This window comes from Panulirus ornatus, chromosome 66 (genome assembly GCF_036320965.1).
Source record: "Panulirus ornatus isolate Po-2019 chromosome 66, ASM3632096v1, whole genome shotgun sequence".
Classification (NCBI taxonomy): domain Eukaryota; kingdom Metazoa; phylum Arthropoda; class Malacostraca; order Decapoda; family Palinuridae; genus Panulirus; species Panulirus ornatus.
In genome coordinates, this window is record NC_092289.1 from 19,298,278 (window position 1) to 19,315,777 (window position 17,500).

At 43.7% G+C, this 17,500-nt stretch overlaps 1 protein-coding gene across 9 annotated transcripts in view; it reads left to right on the forward strand.

The window, feature by feature from the left end:
• Positions 1 to 17,500, forward strand: part of LOC139746895 (uncharacterized) — a 589,528-nt gene that overhangs the window by 260,904 nt on the left and 311,124 nt on the right. Inside the window, exon 2 of one of the 9 annotated variants that reach the window (XM_071658569.1) lies at positions 15,405 to 15,482. The exons of 7 other annotated variants lie outside the window; for them this stretch is intronic. The gene's annotated coding sequence lies outside the window, so the exon portion shown is untranslated. The remainder of the gene's footprint in view (positions 1 to 15,404; positions 15,483 to 17,500) is intronic. One more of the 9 variants, XM_071658570.1, reaches the window with a different exon arrangement.

Here is a 17,500-nt window from a genome sequence, read left to right on the forward strand (position 1 = left end):
TATATATATATATATATATATATATATATATGCATACTTTTATCTTGTTACATTTAGTAGTAGTAGTAGTAGTAGTGGTGATATCAGTATATATATGGTTAGGTAATATTCCTGTAAGCCATTCTTGCTTGTTATGTCAGATTTCTTCTTTCATTCTATTACATAGATAGATTGGTACAGATGGTTGTAACCCTCTTCATAGTCCTAATTCTATATATTTTTTTCATGTAGCTACATCCTCTTCCACTCTGGCAACAAAGCAGAAAAGCAGCTACCCACTTGCTATATCAATAACAAGTTTAGCTTACGTCTGTCTAACATGCAGCTATTTATCTTATTTTATTTTCACATTCAGCCACATACTTTCTTCATTTTCGTAGATTCATGTGTGCATATCTTAACTGTCTGCCACATGGTTATGCACTGATTCATATTCTTTCGCTTTAGAAATTACATCTTTTTTTCCTTATATTTACGTAGCGAAGTGTATTATTCAAAGCATTTGGTTTTTCTATATATTATTAGCTTTATCATTGCACGTTTTTCTGATTTAAATGTCACGAGTCATTCTCTTCGGTCAAACAATGTGTGTTTTTATTTCTTAATTATGATTATGGGTAAAAATATCCATTCGTCCTTGACCGAAAGTTTTTCCAGTCTTGCGTTCTCTCATAAGGTTTCTTCGTTTCAACCGAGCTCGGGTAATGCATTCACTTTATGAGCATTCTTCAGTCTGCAACGACATCATCTATAGTCTAAAGTCTTCTATACATATTCTTCATTATAGCTGTACTTCAAGAGGTGGTTCCAAAGGAGCATTTTTTTACTCTCCAGGGCTTCGTATTCTTCACAGCTTATCTCTGAGGAAAAGTCCCCACCTTGTGCAGATCCTCGTCTCTCCCTCTCTGCATGTCTTCATGTTATTCTTACGATCCTCTACGACTTTCCTGGACATTTTATGCATGGCTGTATTTTCCCCTTTTTATACAACGTGGACAACAGCCCTAAGGCAGCCCTGGGGCAATCCTTAGCCCTTGTGAAGGCATAAAACGCACATAAACGGAGCGGGGAACCTCACTCCTGTGAATATATTGGACGTAAACAAAGCACGGAGGCCCAGTTACGGTGAAATCTCAGAAATGTGAAATGTTGCCTTAGTTTTTTATTTCTAAATGTTTTTTCTGGAAGGTGAGACAGAGTTAAGGTATATTTAAACACGAGGAATACCAGGTAAAGAAAAAGTGGAACTTAACTCGCTTTTGATAGTAAGGGAAACGTCTTTGTTAAGAGATATTAAGAGAAATATTGAATCGTAGTGACGCTTGGCAATTCTTTTGTTTTTGTTTTCGTCATGGAATGTTATAATTAATGCAGGAAATGCAGGAATTTATCCTGACTAAAGATTGTACATATATATATATATATATATATATATATATATATATATATATATATATATATATATATATATATACGATAGAAAGAAAGCCCTTATTGGCTGAGGACAGGCATTTAGTGAATCAATGAAAATACCGAGCGAAATACGGACTATTTGAATATCGATGGCTTGCATATATAGGACCACGAAATCCATACAGAATACAATGATTTTCTCGCCCACGTGACTATAGGCCTACTGAAGGGTAACAAGTCAATTTGAGGTTCTCGGTGACCTCAAGGCTAGGCCTCCTAAACGGATACAGAACAAGAACAATACATAACAATTAAGAACCTGGAGCACCATTATTCTTCATTTGTTTCGCATAATCGTTTTCCCCAAGATATAGAAAACGAGAGAGCCTGTGAGTCGAGAAAACGGATGGCATATTCCCTCGTGTTCACAACTCAATCCTCTTGGTCCTTGTTTACCAGCGCCTGAAGCCATGTCGTTGTCGGATATTCACTTATTCACCGGGAACTCGCCCATTCATTGAATGACCCGGGAATGACATGGATGAAGGCAGTGAATTGATAGAGTACATGCCGATGCCCTGTACCTGTAATGCCTATACGCTTCGCAAAATCAATCTCTGTATTCCCGAGTGTTTGGGTGGGATGAGTTCTCTTGGTTCAAAGGGAATCCTTGAGAATGTACGTCTTTTTTTCATGTTTTGTGTTAGTACTTAAAACTTAGCAACAAAAGCAAAGGTCAGAGAGATAGATCTAGTCGTGGGAGGGGTTGGGGAGGCAGTGAAAGGGACAGACAGACAGATGTAAAGACGTGGAGAGAAGCAGGGAAAGAGAGGGAGGTAAGAGGAGAAAGAGTAAAAGAAATAGAAAAATATGAGAGGAGAGTTTGATAAGGGGAGAGAAAAAGACTGAGATAAGTGGAGAGAGAGAGAGAGAGAGAGAGAGAGAGAGAGAGAGAGAGAGAGAGAGAGAGAGAGAGAGAGAGGCTGACATCAAACATAAGTCATGTCTTTCACGATATCTATTTTTTGCCCTCTGGAATTATAAATAGATAATTATTCTTGATCTCCAAAAGGGGTTGGGAACCCCCATCCAAACAGCTTACACGCGAAGGTGTCATTTTGGTGTATATGCATTTAAATTTCGTCCCAGTGTATATATATATACAGTGAATTAAGACACGGAAAGGAAAAACGAAATGATATAACGATTATGTAAATAATTTTCCGGTTCCTTTGGAGAAATAATTTCAAGAAGAATAATCTGTTACTATAGTGAATTACCTTTGATTTCGTTCTGATATAAACAATAAACCGATATATAGACAATAGCTTGATTATCTTAATTACTTGTGATGTAATTCTAATGTAACCTATAAACTGGGATACTATCTTAATTCATAAATTTTGTTCATTACCTATGAATTCCCTTAAATGTAATCCATTCGATACACGTTAAGGCAAAGCATTCTACACATGTAAATTATTCATGGCTGTCAAAAACTTTACGGGAAAACTATAGGAAAAAAATAATTGAAACCTTGATGACCATATTTTCATTTTGATATATCATATGTGAAGGTAGGAAAAAAAAATCTATTCACTTTTTTTTAGAGGTTATATTAGAATGTTAACTATATATGTATATACGTAGCTTCTCGAATTTCGTTTCGCATTCCCGTGAAAAATTATGTTCCATGTGTTGCAAATTAGTTATAAAAAGGCCGTCCAGGTCGAATATTCAAAGGCATACAGACCCCCAGCAGAATGCAGGATGCAGACCCCAACAGAATGCAGGATCCGCTCGCGACCGTACGGAACAGCCGAAGAGATCAGGGACATAGACATAGGTCAGTGTGGATAATGAGGGAAAAAAAATGGAAAATTAGCAAAGTATGATTATCGTGGGGGGGGGGGGGGACGCCCTCAGAACCATAAGCCTTCAAAGTTGTAACCCTTCGTCTTTTTAAAGAATTATAATCCCTCAGCATCATGAGCCTTCGAGGTCATAAGCCCTCAGACACAAGCCTTCAAAATCAAAAGCCTTCAAAATTATAAGCCTTCAGAGTCATAAGCCTTCAAAATCACAAGCCTTCAAAATCACAAGCCTTCAAAGTCACAAGCCTTCAAAATCACAAGCCATCTAGATCATAAGCCTTCAAAATCACAAGCCTTCAAAGTCACAAGCCTTCAAAATCATAAGCCTTCAAAATCATATATGCTTTCAGAATCACAAACCTTCAAAATCACAAGCCTTGAAAGTCACAAACCTTCAAAATCACAAGCCTTCAAAATCATATACGCTTTCAGAATAAGCAATCGCCAGCTTCGAACCCAGGAATAAATAAACGCTAGGAAGAGTCCATGTGCGCCTGGAAACGTTGGATCCGAAATATGAAGGATTAATTGTTGACATAGAGGGTTAGAATGGCCGTAGTAATGTGTTGATAAAGGCTTCTAAAAACAACATTTCATAGATTAAGGATACGTGTGTGTGTGTGTGTGTGTGTGTGTGTGTAGAAGGTTTATGAAGTGTTTCAAACGTTTCTACCATTCTAAACGTTTCTGAACGAATTTCCAGTTTAAAAACAATTTACGTTGCCTGGGTTTAAACGTTCTAAAATTCTGTCGACAGGTGGGAACGTCTCCTCAATGCCTCCACAGTTGGGAACATTTTCTCTATTATTTTCCCGGTTTGAAACAATATCCAAATTCTCCAAAACGTTTTTGAAGTGAATCCCGGATTAAAACGTTTTATAACTATTTTCATATTTTTTAGAACGTTTTCTTTTTTCATTTATTTTTCACCATAAAATTAAGCCAATTTTTTTTTTCTTTTACAATACGTTGCTCCGTTTTACGATAGATACATTTTTTTCTAAAAAGCATCTATTTTGAAAAACCTGTGGCTCATTGATAATCTAAAAGAAAAATTACAATATTTTAAGATAAAACCTTTTCAAACGCAACTGACAAACGTAGATATATATATATATATATACATATATATATATATATATATATATATATATATATATATATATATATATATATATATATACAATAGTCACCACTGCTGCAATATATATACAACAGTCACCACTGCTGCATATATATTTTCATGTGGAAGTGAAGGTTCTATATATATATATATATATATATATATATATATAAAGCATGAGTGATGGAGTAAGTGTTACTGGGAAGGTATGCTCTGCAACACCTCACGTGACAAGCGTTAGTAACATAAATAAACCAGAGCCACTAACAGCACAGATCCGGAATACCTAATTCGCGAATGTAGTCGCCGCCATCTTGGGGCACTACCCCCGGCGGGCGGACATATTGGTGCTCTAGATGTTGCATTAACGTTGCCGCCGAGCGGCGTAGTACACGAGTGCGTGGGTTCGAGGTCTCTGGAAGGTCACCTTCGATTGCGAAAAGTGCCTGGGTTCGAACCTCACTGCGGATTGTGCAAGATAATGTTTCCAGCGTGTGAAATTTATATACCTTTCATATATATATATATATATATATATATATATATATATATATATATATATATATATATATATATATATATATATATATATATTCCTATGAGTCCACGGGGAAAATGAAACACGAAAAATTCCCAAGTGCACCTTCGTGTAACAATCACATCATCATGGGAGACACAAGAGAGAAATATAAGTCAGTTGATATATAAGCCCTCAGCATCATGAGCCTTTGAGGTCATATATATATATATATATATATATATATATATATATATATGGCAAGACAGTATATCAGTCCAGTGATGAAGGAGTAGAGGAGACGACTGTGTACCTCACACACTTGGGCGGGCTTACCAGCCCTCACAGGCTCTCCTGTAGGGGACAGCCCAGCGAGGAGGAGCCCCTCCCTCAATCCTCACGGGGCCCCTACCTCTCCAACAGCCCTACGAGGACGGAGGCATATAAGGTAGTCCTCGAGGGACGTTTAATAATGCGGTAAAGTGTTGGGGCTGGACCATAACCCGGAGTTAAAGGCCTTGACGCGTCCCTCAGCCAGTAATAATATGCGTGTTATCCCAGGGTTATGTTGTGTCAGCAATGCTATTGTACCAGTACAGACAATTTGCCTCAGTAAAGGCTCGTAAGTATATATCTTTTTTTATGGGTGGATTTCTTGTAGATATATATATATATATATATATATATATATATATATATATATATATATATATATATATATATATATATATATATATATATGCAAATTGCAGGTCTGTTTCCTTATTCGCATTTTTGGTTTTGTCTTCAATACCCATCATTGTACGTTTCTTCTTATTACATTTCGTTTGCTATTTCTGGATTCTTGGTTAACAGTTCGTCTGCATTAATCCTGCACACGTCCACAATCGTCTTCGCATATTACTTAAAGACGTTTCTTTTTACGTTATCTTCAACAAAAGGAGAGAGAGAGAGAGAGAGAGAGAGAGAGAGAGAGAGAGAGAGAGAGAGAGAGAGAGAGATCCTCACTATAGAGCCACCACCAGGACCCTACAATATCCACCACCACCCCTTCACAACACCCCACAACATCCCACAACACCCCATAACTCACCACATCCCCACAACATCCTACAACAAATTACAAAACCCCAACAACACCCTCAACACCCCCTCCCCACAACTCACAACACCCCCACAACACCCTCAACACCCCCACAACTCACAACACCCCCCACAACACAACCCCCCCACAACCACAGCACCCCCCACAACACTCCCCCAACACCCCCCCAAAACCCCCCCCACGACGACCAGCGACACACACATATATCGGGCCAATAGCCCAACCATGAGTTCATATCGGTGGGCGGTTATCGCCCCGCTTAGTACAGTCATCTGTCTCCCCTCCCACCCACAACCGCAAGTGGTGGGGAGCTGAGTAATTGTGACGGATAGTGGAGAAGGGAGGTGAGGGCGAGGGGAGAGGAGGAGTAAGGGCGGGAAGGGGGAGGTAAAAGGGGCGATTAGGAGGGAGAAAAGAAGGCGCAGAGGGGAGAGAGGAGGAGTAAGGGCGGGGAGGGGAGGTAAAAGGGGCGATTAGGAGAGAGAGAAGAAGGCGCAGAGGGGGAGAGGAGGAGAGGAAAGGGGGTGGGGAGGTAAAAGGGGCGATTAGGAGGGAGAGGATAAGGCGCACATGGGGGCAGGGGGGGAAGGGGTTCGGGTTCAGCCCAGTAGAATCACTGTGGAGAGCCAGCGTCCGCTAGTAGGATTCTAGGCATCAGAATCAGGCTAGAATCACTGATGGTGAGGCACTTAAGCCACCGCTCCCCATCCTGAGCGAGCCACATACTTATCACCAGAATCACTCGAGAATCATCATCAGAATCACTCTAGAATCATCATCAGAGTCACTCTAGAATCAATTGTCATCAGAATCATTCTAGAATCATCACCAGAATCACTCTAGAATCAATTATCAGAATCATTCTAGAATCATCACCAGAATCACTCTAGAATCAATTGTCATTAGATTTACTCTAGAATCATCATCAGAATCACTCTAGAATCAATCAGCTCACTTGGATCAATACTGTAACACTCAAACCCCATCAAGTTCTCCCTCCCCTCCCTTTAAACATCCATTTCCACCACTAGAATCACCCTAGAACCACTCTCACTCCAGGAGAATCACCTAACCTAACACTGTCACTCTCCCCACCGCAAGAAGAATCACCCAAGAATCGCTCTCGCTGCGGTAGAATCACCGCCGCCACGCTCTACCTACATCAAGAAAGGAAACCCCTCTCCCCCCCATCCAACTCCCCTTCTCCCCATTCAACTCCCCTTCCCCCCTCCCCCCCATTCAACTCCCCTTCCCCCCCTCCCCCCCATTCAACTCCCCTTCCCCTCTCCCCCCCATTCAACTCCCCTTCCCCCCTCCCCCCCATTCAACTCCCCTTCCCCCCTTCCCCCCCATTCAACTCCCCCTCCCCACCTTCCCCCTCTCCACCATCATGCATCACCACCAGAATCACGTCCAGGCGCAGTGCATGAGGCGAGAGACGGTGGCTCTCCCTCTCTCTCCCTCTCCCTCCCTCTCCCTCCCTCTCACCGAGCCGCCCCCCCCCCCCTCATAATTCGTGGGGAAGTGGCGGGTTAACCGCTCCCGAGGTGGGATTCTCAGGATTCTTAAGGAGTCCAGATGGGCAGACGACACAAGCGAGTTGATATCCAAGATGAGGGAGGGAGGGGAATGGATCTCTCAGCGTTCCTGCACTTGTTCTAGTGGGGTGTACGTGGGTAGTGATGGGTGCAGGTGGGTAGTGATGGGTGCTAGTAGGATCTGGTGGTAGCGTTGGGAAATGATGGGTGCATGTGGTGTAGTGATGGGTGCTGGTAGGATCTGGTGGTGGCGTTGGGTAATGATGGGTACAGGTGGTGTAGTGATGGGTGCTAGTAGGATCTGGTAGCGTTGTGTGGTGATGGGTGCAGGTGGGGTAGTGATGGGTGCTGGTAGGATCTGGTGGTAGCGTTGGGAAATGATGGGTGCATGTGGTGTAGTGATGGGTGCTGGTAGGATCTGGTGGTGGCGTTAGGGTAGTGATGGGTGCTGGTAGGATCTGGTAGCGTTGGGTGGTGATGGGTGCAGGTGGGTAGTGATGGGTGCTGGTAGGATCTGGCGGCGTTGCCAAACGTGACAGTCGGTCACCAGGCATCAAAAGACACATTAACCCAACCTCCACTGTACAGAATCGACCTTTAGCTGGTCTCGAGGGTGGGGCGGTGGTGGGGTCTTGTCTCTAACCCCGTGGGCCCGGCCGAAGCCAATGTACCTCTCTGCGAACATCTGATCAACTTGGCTGTTTGTGGCCGCACCTTTAATGCCAGCTTAGCTTGCCGCGTGTGGGTGGCTTAGCTTGTTATTCATGGCACGAGCCTGTTTTTTTTCAGTATTTTCTAGGGATAATGGCTTTAGGGAGACAAGTCAATTTAAAGTAATGGATTTAGATTTAGGGTTTTAGGTGAGAGGAGAGGGCGTACAGGTTTTAAGGACGGTGTTTGGGTAAGTGGCTAAGGTAAAGGAGAAGATCTTTCTTTTTTTTTAGGTTTCAATGGTTTTTGATAAGACTTCGGTAAGGGAGGAAGTAATGGTTTTAAGTTAGGGTTTAAAGTGTGTGACCGTGAGAAACGAGTGATTTTAAGTAAGGTTTTTTTTCTAGGTAAAGGACTGTATAAAAAAAAAGGTATGGTTTTAAGTACGAGTTTTTATGTGACTTTGATAAAGGGAGAAATTCTAAGTTTTAGGTTTTGATATGGTAAAGGAGTAAGGACTTAAAATAGGCAAGTTAAAATAAATTGGTGTTATGCGTAAGCAATCATGGCAAGGTAGGTTTTTAAGTAAAGATTTTAGGTAAAATAAAAAAAGGGCGGTTTTAGAGGAATAACACTATAATTAAAAGATTTAAGGAAAGCATCTACGATTTAAAGGTTTTACGTTGAATATTGGATCCAGGTCAACATTCAAGGAATTACATCAAACTTTTAAGACAATATTCTTTAAGAGTAAACAGTTCCCTTTAAGGGCGTTAGGTTAAGATTTAGGGAAGGGAAGGGAGAGGGAGGGACACGGCCCCGTCCTTAAAACAGTATACACACAACGAAGTAAACCTCAGAGTAAACTGCAGACTTCACACACACACACACACACACACACACACACACTAATGTAAACCATATGGGGCTAGGCAAGACACGTCTCTCTCTCTCTCTCTCTCTCTCTCTCTCTCTCTCTCTCTCTCTCTCTCTCTCTCTCTCTCTCTCTCTCTCTCTCTGAGGCAATAACTAAAGACGACACCACAAATATTTCCTCCCTCTCTCATCTCCCCTCTCTCTCTCTCTCTCTCTCCCCCCTCTCCCCACACCCACCATCCTCCCTCTCCCCACACCAGCGTTAGGTCTCGCCTGTGTATTCAGAAAATGTCAACATGAACTCCCAGATTAAAATTGCTCTCCCGTCTTAAGGTTGGCCAGCCCAGGAGCCAGGCTTCTACCCAGATTATTCCTGCTGGGTCTGCCTTCTCCAGCTCTGTCCAGGGCTGGCTCGTACCATCTTATATATATATATATATATATATATATATATATATATGTGTGTGTGTGTGTGTGAATGTGTGTGTGTGTGTGTGTGTGTGTGTGTGTGTGTGTGTGTGTGTGTGTGTCCTAGCCAATAACTTGAGCAACATCCAAATGACCCCAGCTGCTGTGACCTGACCTGTGTGGGGAGGGGATTAAGGCCGTAACTGGCAGTCTCTTTCCTTGTCTTGTCGGGTGTTTACGGGTGATTATTACCGTATTAACCTTCTTACAAATTATTCTAATGAGGGACACCAGCCTGTCCTTCTAATGAATTAGAATTTGATATGAAGCTGACGAGTCTAGACAGAGCAGTTACCCGTCCCGGATGATCATTAGACGTGAAAGCAAAGCAACGATTACCTTGCCTCTAACCAGGATTATAATCCCAAACACAACTGACAAAGAAAATTGTTTTCTCTATAATATGACATCTCGCCTCTGTTCTCATATTCTTTGGTTTAATTTTCTTCTAGTTTTACCTATATATACACATTAATATATATTTTCTCCTAGTTTTAACTATATATATATATATATATATATATATATATATATATATATATATATATATATATATATATATATATATACATATATATATATATATGAATGTTCCCTGAATGATGATATTTCTATCCGAGTCTATTTTCTAACTTGAGGCTATCTATTTTTTACCATTTATCATTTATGCTGTAATATTTGTAATGATTGTATCATTACAACTGCTCTCATAAGTTGTCAGGATGTGTTTGTTTACTGTGGCCTATAATAAGAATTATGGCTTCAGTTTTCCCTGTACAACATTGATATTAGGTTACCATTTTTTTTTTCGTTAAGACGCCTAGAAATATGACTTTCAAATCATCATTTCCATATTTACATAATCATATCCGTATTTGCAAGGAAATTCAGAGAAAGTACGTAGTCGTGAAGTAGGGAATATATATATATATATATATGTGTGTGTGTGTGTGTGTGAGTGTTTGTGCGTGCGTGTGTGTGTGTGTGTGTGTTTGTGTGTGTGTGTGTGTGTGTGTGTGTGTGTGTACAAGGCAAGATGCGAGAGCAGGATGTTGGGGGAAATAAATAATTTATGTCATTTTAGGGATTACAATCATGTCACAGACTAATAATTTCACTTGGCTTTCGTATCAAATGATTATCCGAAGAGATTTGCTCCAGTACTCTAATGAGCTTCATACCACAAATGATTCATTAGATGGACGGGTCCTCCCCTCATTAGAATAATTAGTAATAAGGTAAAGGAACTGATGGGATTACCATTCAACACTGGACAGGGAAGGGTGGAAAACTTACCATTCCCCTTTGGTCACGTCCTGATCCCCACAGGTCAGGTCACAACGGATGGAGAAGGGGGGAAGGGGGGTCACATAGTGTTTCATAGAGTCGTAGGCCGGGTCACCACACCGTGTCTCTCTCTCTCTCTCTCTCTCTCTCTCTCTCTCTCTCTCTCTCTCTCTCTCTCTCTCTCTCTCTCTCTCCGTAATTATTATTCTCGCCTCTATTGGATCACCTGGCTCCTTTCATATGCAGATAAGGCTGTAGCATAAAATGTTTACGGAATACAAGCGTGTCCCGCGGGCCAGTAGGTAGGTAGGTACATGCCTGCCAGGCGTCCGTCCGTCCTCGCTCTCAAATTCTCCTGCTACTTTTTTAAGCTGACACGGTCATCGCTAATGAGGAATATACGATGACGCTATACCCGCGGCATTATCGTTGTACGTTAAATTCCATCTCGTATCCGATTTGAGGAGAGAGAGAGAGAGAGAGAGAGAGAGAGAGAGAGAGAGAGAGAGAGAGAGAGAGAGAGAGAGAGAGAATGTATATATGGGTAAAGAGACGAAGAGAAACCAAACACACGAAGTTAAACGAGCCAATAAGACACAACAGTTATTGCTGGCGCCCCCCTCGTGTTGTTCCGGGGGGGGGATCTTAAAACCCACCTTTTATGTAAATATCGCCGGCTGCGTCGCCGGCAGGAGGGCTAAGGCAGGGAGGAGGAGGAGGAGGAGGAAGGGGAACCAGGGAATCGTGTTAGTCACACTCGGTTGGCCGACAACAGCGTCGCTCGTGGCGTGATCACCCGAGCTGCAGGGACGACGGCGTGTCACACCCACACCACCCACACCCCCACACACAGACCCCTAGAACCATGGCGCCGTAGATGACCTGGTGGAGCGACACAGCCCTATGTGTCCTTGTAATGGTTACGGCACGACTCATACTGTACCTCAATTACAAAACTTGCCAATTATGTCTACAGTGCTCTGGATACTGTACTAATATAGACCGTAATTACGCAAAAAATCCCCCCATATATATATATATATATATATATATATATATATATATATATATATATATATATATATATATATATATATACATATATATATATATATATATATATATATATATATATATATATATATATATATATATATATATATATATATACCTTAAACGATTATATGTATGTAAACAAGCACAAGCTCGTTTACGTAGTTAAATCTACTCCTCTTTAAAGTTTTCGTGACGTCCATATGTAAACAAATAAAGTTGCCACTGACACTTCAACCACCCAATTTCACCGATTATTTTTTGAGTCTAGAGAATACTTGTTCATATAGTCTTTCAATATTTGTATAGTTTGGGTTAAGAATTGCTAATTGAAGTGTAAAGATAGTAAAAATGTGGAAGATTTGTTAAAATGATTTAGAAATAAAGTCAACAATGAACATTAGAAAGATGTGGGAGGAGCGTTGAATAATCAAATGCGTATCGCTATTCTTTCCCACTAAGATATGTAAATAAAAATAATTTTTCAATGAAACAATTAAAGTATTGCATTAATAATAATGTTATTATAAAATTCCGATAATGTTAACAGAAAAGAATTTTATGAGTAAATAAGTTAACTGAAGTTTAGATGCTGAACGATTGATTGGAGAAACAAACAGATATCGTCACTCCGTCGTCGTGTCGTGAGGTAGTTTTCCTTTTTCTGTGCCCAGTGAACGCCCTTATTACGTACCCAGCATGAGATACGAGGGAAAAAACAACAGAAGAGATCCCGGTAAGCCTATAGATGGTCACCATTATTGTATTCCATTTACTGAACCAAACATGATGATGATAAATAACGCCGGACTGGCTCGCTGGCTCGCTCGCTCAGACTCGTCGGTCGTATTAAATCCCAGAGTCATTAAACCCCGTTAGCGTGGGCGGTTGCATCATCCAACCTAAAATGTTTGAAGACTTTTCTCTAGATGTTTAGGATAATTTTAAGACCACATAACACTTCCACTATGCATGAGTTGGGGCCCCCGGCAGACCAGACCAGACGGTGGGCCGGCATGAGACTCAAGGCAGATGTTGTTACGGGCTGGTTTAAACCTCCCCTCCCACCCAACCCACCCTCCCCCGAAGAGAGGCGGGTGGAATGGGGGGGCGTTATTATACCTTGGTGTTCAATACGTGTATTACTCTCTTCTCTCTCTCTCTCTCTCTCTCTCTCTCTCTTTCTCTCTGAGCCTCGCCTCCACGCTTGAACTGTTTACCGTAAACCCACGAACGCATTCTACACTTAAACCTGTAACTCGCACAACTCGTCTGTGGGCAGCGCGTAGCGCTACCCGCAGCCGGAGGTGCTCACGGTATATGGGGCCCACACACACAGTCATGTTCTCCACCAAGTAGCCTGTGTGTGTGTGTGTGTGTGTGTGACCAGCGGATTGGTTTTAGGGCTGTTGTGTCATTTCTTAACCACCACCACAACCCCCCCCCCTCACAACTACTGATTGCCTTTCGTGCACTGTCAAGTAATTTGGGTTGGTCTTTGTGGTAGTTAAGACGCCTCCATGTAAATAACCCCCACTCCTATATATATACATATATATATATATATATATATATATATATATATATATATATATATATATATGATTTATAGCAGTTTTTCCTAAGCCTGTCACTTGGTTTAAGACCTTCCATTTCCGGCATCGTAGGTGACCGTAACACTGAGGGAGGGGAACTTCAAGCCACGGATTGTGTGACGCTGAATTAGTGCGACGTAGGGTCGGTGTGACGCAGGGTCGGTGTGACGAAGGGTTGGTGTGACGAGGGGTCGGTGTGACGAAGGGTCGGTGTGACGTAGAGGCGGTGTGACGTAGGATCGGTGTGACGTAGAGGCGGTGTGACGAAGGGTCGGTGTGACGTAGGGTCGGTGTGACGTAGGATCGGTGTGACGAAGGGTCGGCGGTGTGACGAAGGGTTGGTGTGACGGAGGGTCGGTGTGACGAACGGTCGGTGTGACGCAGGGTCGGTGTGACGTAGGGTCGGTGTGACGTAGGGTCGGTATGACGTAGGGTCGGTGTGACGTAGGATCGGTGTGATGAGGGGTCGGTGTGACGAAGGGTCGGTGTGACGCAGGGTCGGTGTGACGAAGGGTTGGTGTGACGCAGGGTCGGTGTGACGTAGAGTCGGTGTGACGAAGAGTCGGTGTGACGTAGGCTACGTCAGTGTGAGTCGGTGATTTAAAAAGCAAAAATTTATTTCTCTATTATCTGGGCCGTCGACTGCCTCCATGGGTTTGGTTAGGTGACAATTGTTGTGTGTTTGTGTGTGTATGTGTGTGTGTGTATGTGTGTGTGTGTGTGTGTGTGTGTGTGTGTGTGTGTGTGTGATCCCAGGAACGAGGGTTAAGATTAATGGGTTTCTTGATAATCGTCCCACGAAGAATTTCTTTGCGAATCCTGGTTTTTACGCAAGCTGCGCTTTTAACAGTAGCAGGGAAAGGCAGACGACTCCCACTGGCATTGAGACGTTCTTGGACGAACGAGAGACTCCCCCCTCCCCCCTCCCCTCCTCCAACGATGTAAGCCGTAAAGGGGGGGGGGGGGTATTTTCACAGCATCGAGCAGGCAGAGCCCGGTAACGCCAGACACACACACAAATTACGTTGTTATAATCTGTGGCGGAATACGTCACAGGTAAATTACCCCCTCCCCTCCCCTCCCCTCCTCGACCTCAGGAAATTACCTTCCCCTCCCTCCCCCCTCCCTCCCTCCTCCCCTCCCCCCCAGTACACCATATACCACAACGAGGGTCGTATCTCACCGTCGTTAACCTTAGGGAGGGGGGGGGAAATTTACCCCCCTCCCCTCCCTCCCATTCCCTCCTCCTCCTCCTCCTCCTCCTCCTCCCCTCCCCTCCTCCCCACCTGCTGTGAAAATTAGTCTCTGAAGAAAAGTTTTCGTGAAGATGTCTGGGAGGGGGAGATTGTGGGGAGCGGGGAGAGAGATGTTGGGGAGATGGTGGTAGTTGAGGGGAAGGGGAGATATTGGAGGGGGGGTGTGGAGGGAGAGGGGACAATTTATGCATTAACTTGCTTCTTTCCTCTCTCCTCCTTCTCTCCTTCATCTCCCCCGATCCACCCACCCACTCCCCACCTCCCTTCTCCCTCCCCAAGTTCTTCTTCTCCCCCTCTCCACTCTCCCCCTCCCCCCCCACTCCCCACACTCTATAAACTTCTTAACCTAACCAACCACCCCACCTCCACCCCCTCACCCCACACCCACCACACATTATCAATTTACCTGGGGGATGGGGAAGGGAAGGGGAAGGGGAGGAAGGGGGAAGGGGAAGAGGAAGGGGAGCTTATTAGAGGGAGGGGAGGGAGGTGGGGGAGGGGAGCTTATTAGAGGGAAAATGTAATCATGTTTTGTAACATTTATATTTCTGCTACAGAGACGTCGTCTCCTCCTCTCATCTCGTCACTGGTAATAACTAACTCCTCTCTCTTCTCTCTTCCCCCCACGCCGCTGCTGCCACCGTGAAGGTAGGACTGGTGTAGAGTGCCAAAGTGCAGGATCATCCGCCTTCCGGACCTGGTTCTTTCCTTAGATCGTCTCCCAGGGTAAGACAGTGCTATGGATGACGTATATGTTTAAGGATGTGTGTGTGTGTGTGTCTATAGGGCTGATGGTATTAACCGCTTCCCTAGGGACTTTCAACCTCATCTCGGTGTCGGGTATTTCATAGGCCATTATGTCTCTCGTCTCTCTCTCTCTCTCTCTCTCTCTCTCTCTCTCTCTCTCTCTCTCTCTCTCTCTCTCTCTCTCTCTCTCTCTCATTCCTCGGGGACCCTCCCCCCCTCCCTCCACACGTCCCTTACCCTCTCTCTCTCTCTCTCTCTCTCTCTCTCTCTCTCTCTCTCTCTCTCTCTCTCTCTCTCTCTCTCTCTCTCTCTCTCTCATTCCCTGGGGACGACCACCCATCCCCCACCCCCTCCCTCCACATGTCCCTCACCTCCGTCTAAACCCTTAATCCCGTCCTTTCTCAGGGGCCATATTTCCCTTCCCCCCTCCTTGGACTGTCTCTCCCCCTCCTGTTCCCTGTCTGTTCCATAAGCTTAACCCTCACCCCCCCACCCCCCCCTTGTCTGTTCCTCAGGGCCGTCTCATTACTCTCTCTCTCTCTCTCTCTCTCTCTCTCTCTCTCTCTCTCTCTCTCTCTCTCTCTCTCTCTCTCTCCCATTCCTCGGGACCCTCCCTCCACATGTCCCTTACCTTTCTCTTCTCTCTCTCTCTCTCTCTCTCTCTCTCTCTCTCTCTCTCTCTCTCTCTCTCTCTCTCTCTCTCTCTCTCTCGTTGGTCTGTCTCCCTTTCCCTCTCTCTTTTTATCTTCGTGTTTGTCTTTAATTCTTCGTCCGTAACCCCCATTTTTCTTTTCTTTTTTTGAGGGAGGGGAAGAGAGAGAGAAGAGGAGGAGGAGGAGGTGACGTGTGTCTTCTTCCTCTCTCCTTCTTCTCCTTCCCCCCCTCCTTCTGAGACACCCTCCTTCCTCCCCTCACACCCCTCCCCCCCTTTCAGTCTTGCGTGTGCCCATCCCTGATCAACCAGCGGCCCGCCCTTCCCGTGTCTCGCCCTGGTTTGTGGTGCCTTTCGTCTTCCTCTCTCCCGTCGTGGCCACACTACATCCTCTCCTCCTGTGTGTTATCAACCATTTCTTGGCGGCCTCCTCCTCCTCCTCCTCCCCCTCCTGCTTAGGGGGGGGGGGTTGTTTTTTTTTTTTTTTGCTCTGATATAAAACTTTCCCTCACACCTCTCTCTCTCTCTCTCTCTCTCCTCTCTCTCTCTCTCTCTCTCTCTCTCTCTCTCTCTCTCTCTCTCTCTCTCTCTTCTCTCTCTCTCTCTCTCTCTCTCTCTCTCTCTCTCTCTCTCTTATCTTCTCTCTCTCTCTCTCTCTCTCTCTCTCTCTCTCTCTCTCTCTCTCTCTCTCTCTCTCTCTCTCTCTCTCTCTCTCTCTCTTGTTTTCTCTTCTCTTCTCTTCTCTTCTCTTCTCTTCTCTTCTCTCTCTCTCTCTCTCTCTCTCTCTCTCTCTCTCTCTCTCTCTCTCCCTACTCTCACCCACAACCACCCACACCATCTGGCTTATTTCGGGAGGTTGATATGACTGACTTGTTGTCCAGCTGGTGTGGTGGTGGGATGGTACGTGTCATGTTGATCCACCTCTCTGGCTAGGGGGAAAAAGGGGATTTCGTGTCTCAGGGAAATTCTACGGTGTCTTTTAGGGAATCCTTCATTTTTTAGGGAATCTTTCATGTTAAGGGAATATTTCATTTTTTTTAGGGAATCTTTCATGTTTAAGGGAATATTTCATTTTTTTAGGGAATCTTTCATGTTTAAGGGAATCTTTCATGTTTAAGGGAATATTTCATTTTTTAGGGGATCTTTCATGTTTAAGGGAATCTTTCATATTTTAGGGAATGTTTGATGTTTTAGGGGATCTTTCATGTTTAAGGGAATCTTTCATATTTTAGGGAATGTTTCATATGTTTAAGGGAATCTTTCGTGTTTTAGGGAATCTTTCATGTTTTAGGATAACTTATATTTTAGGGATAGTTGCATGCTTTAGGGAAATTATTATATTTTT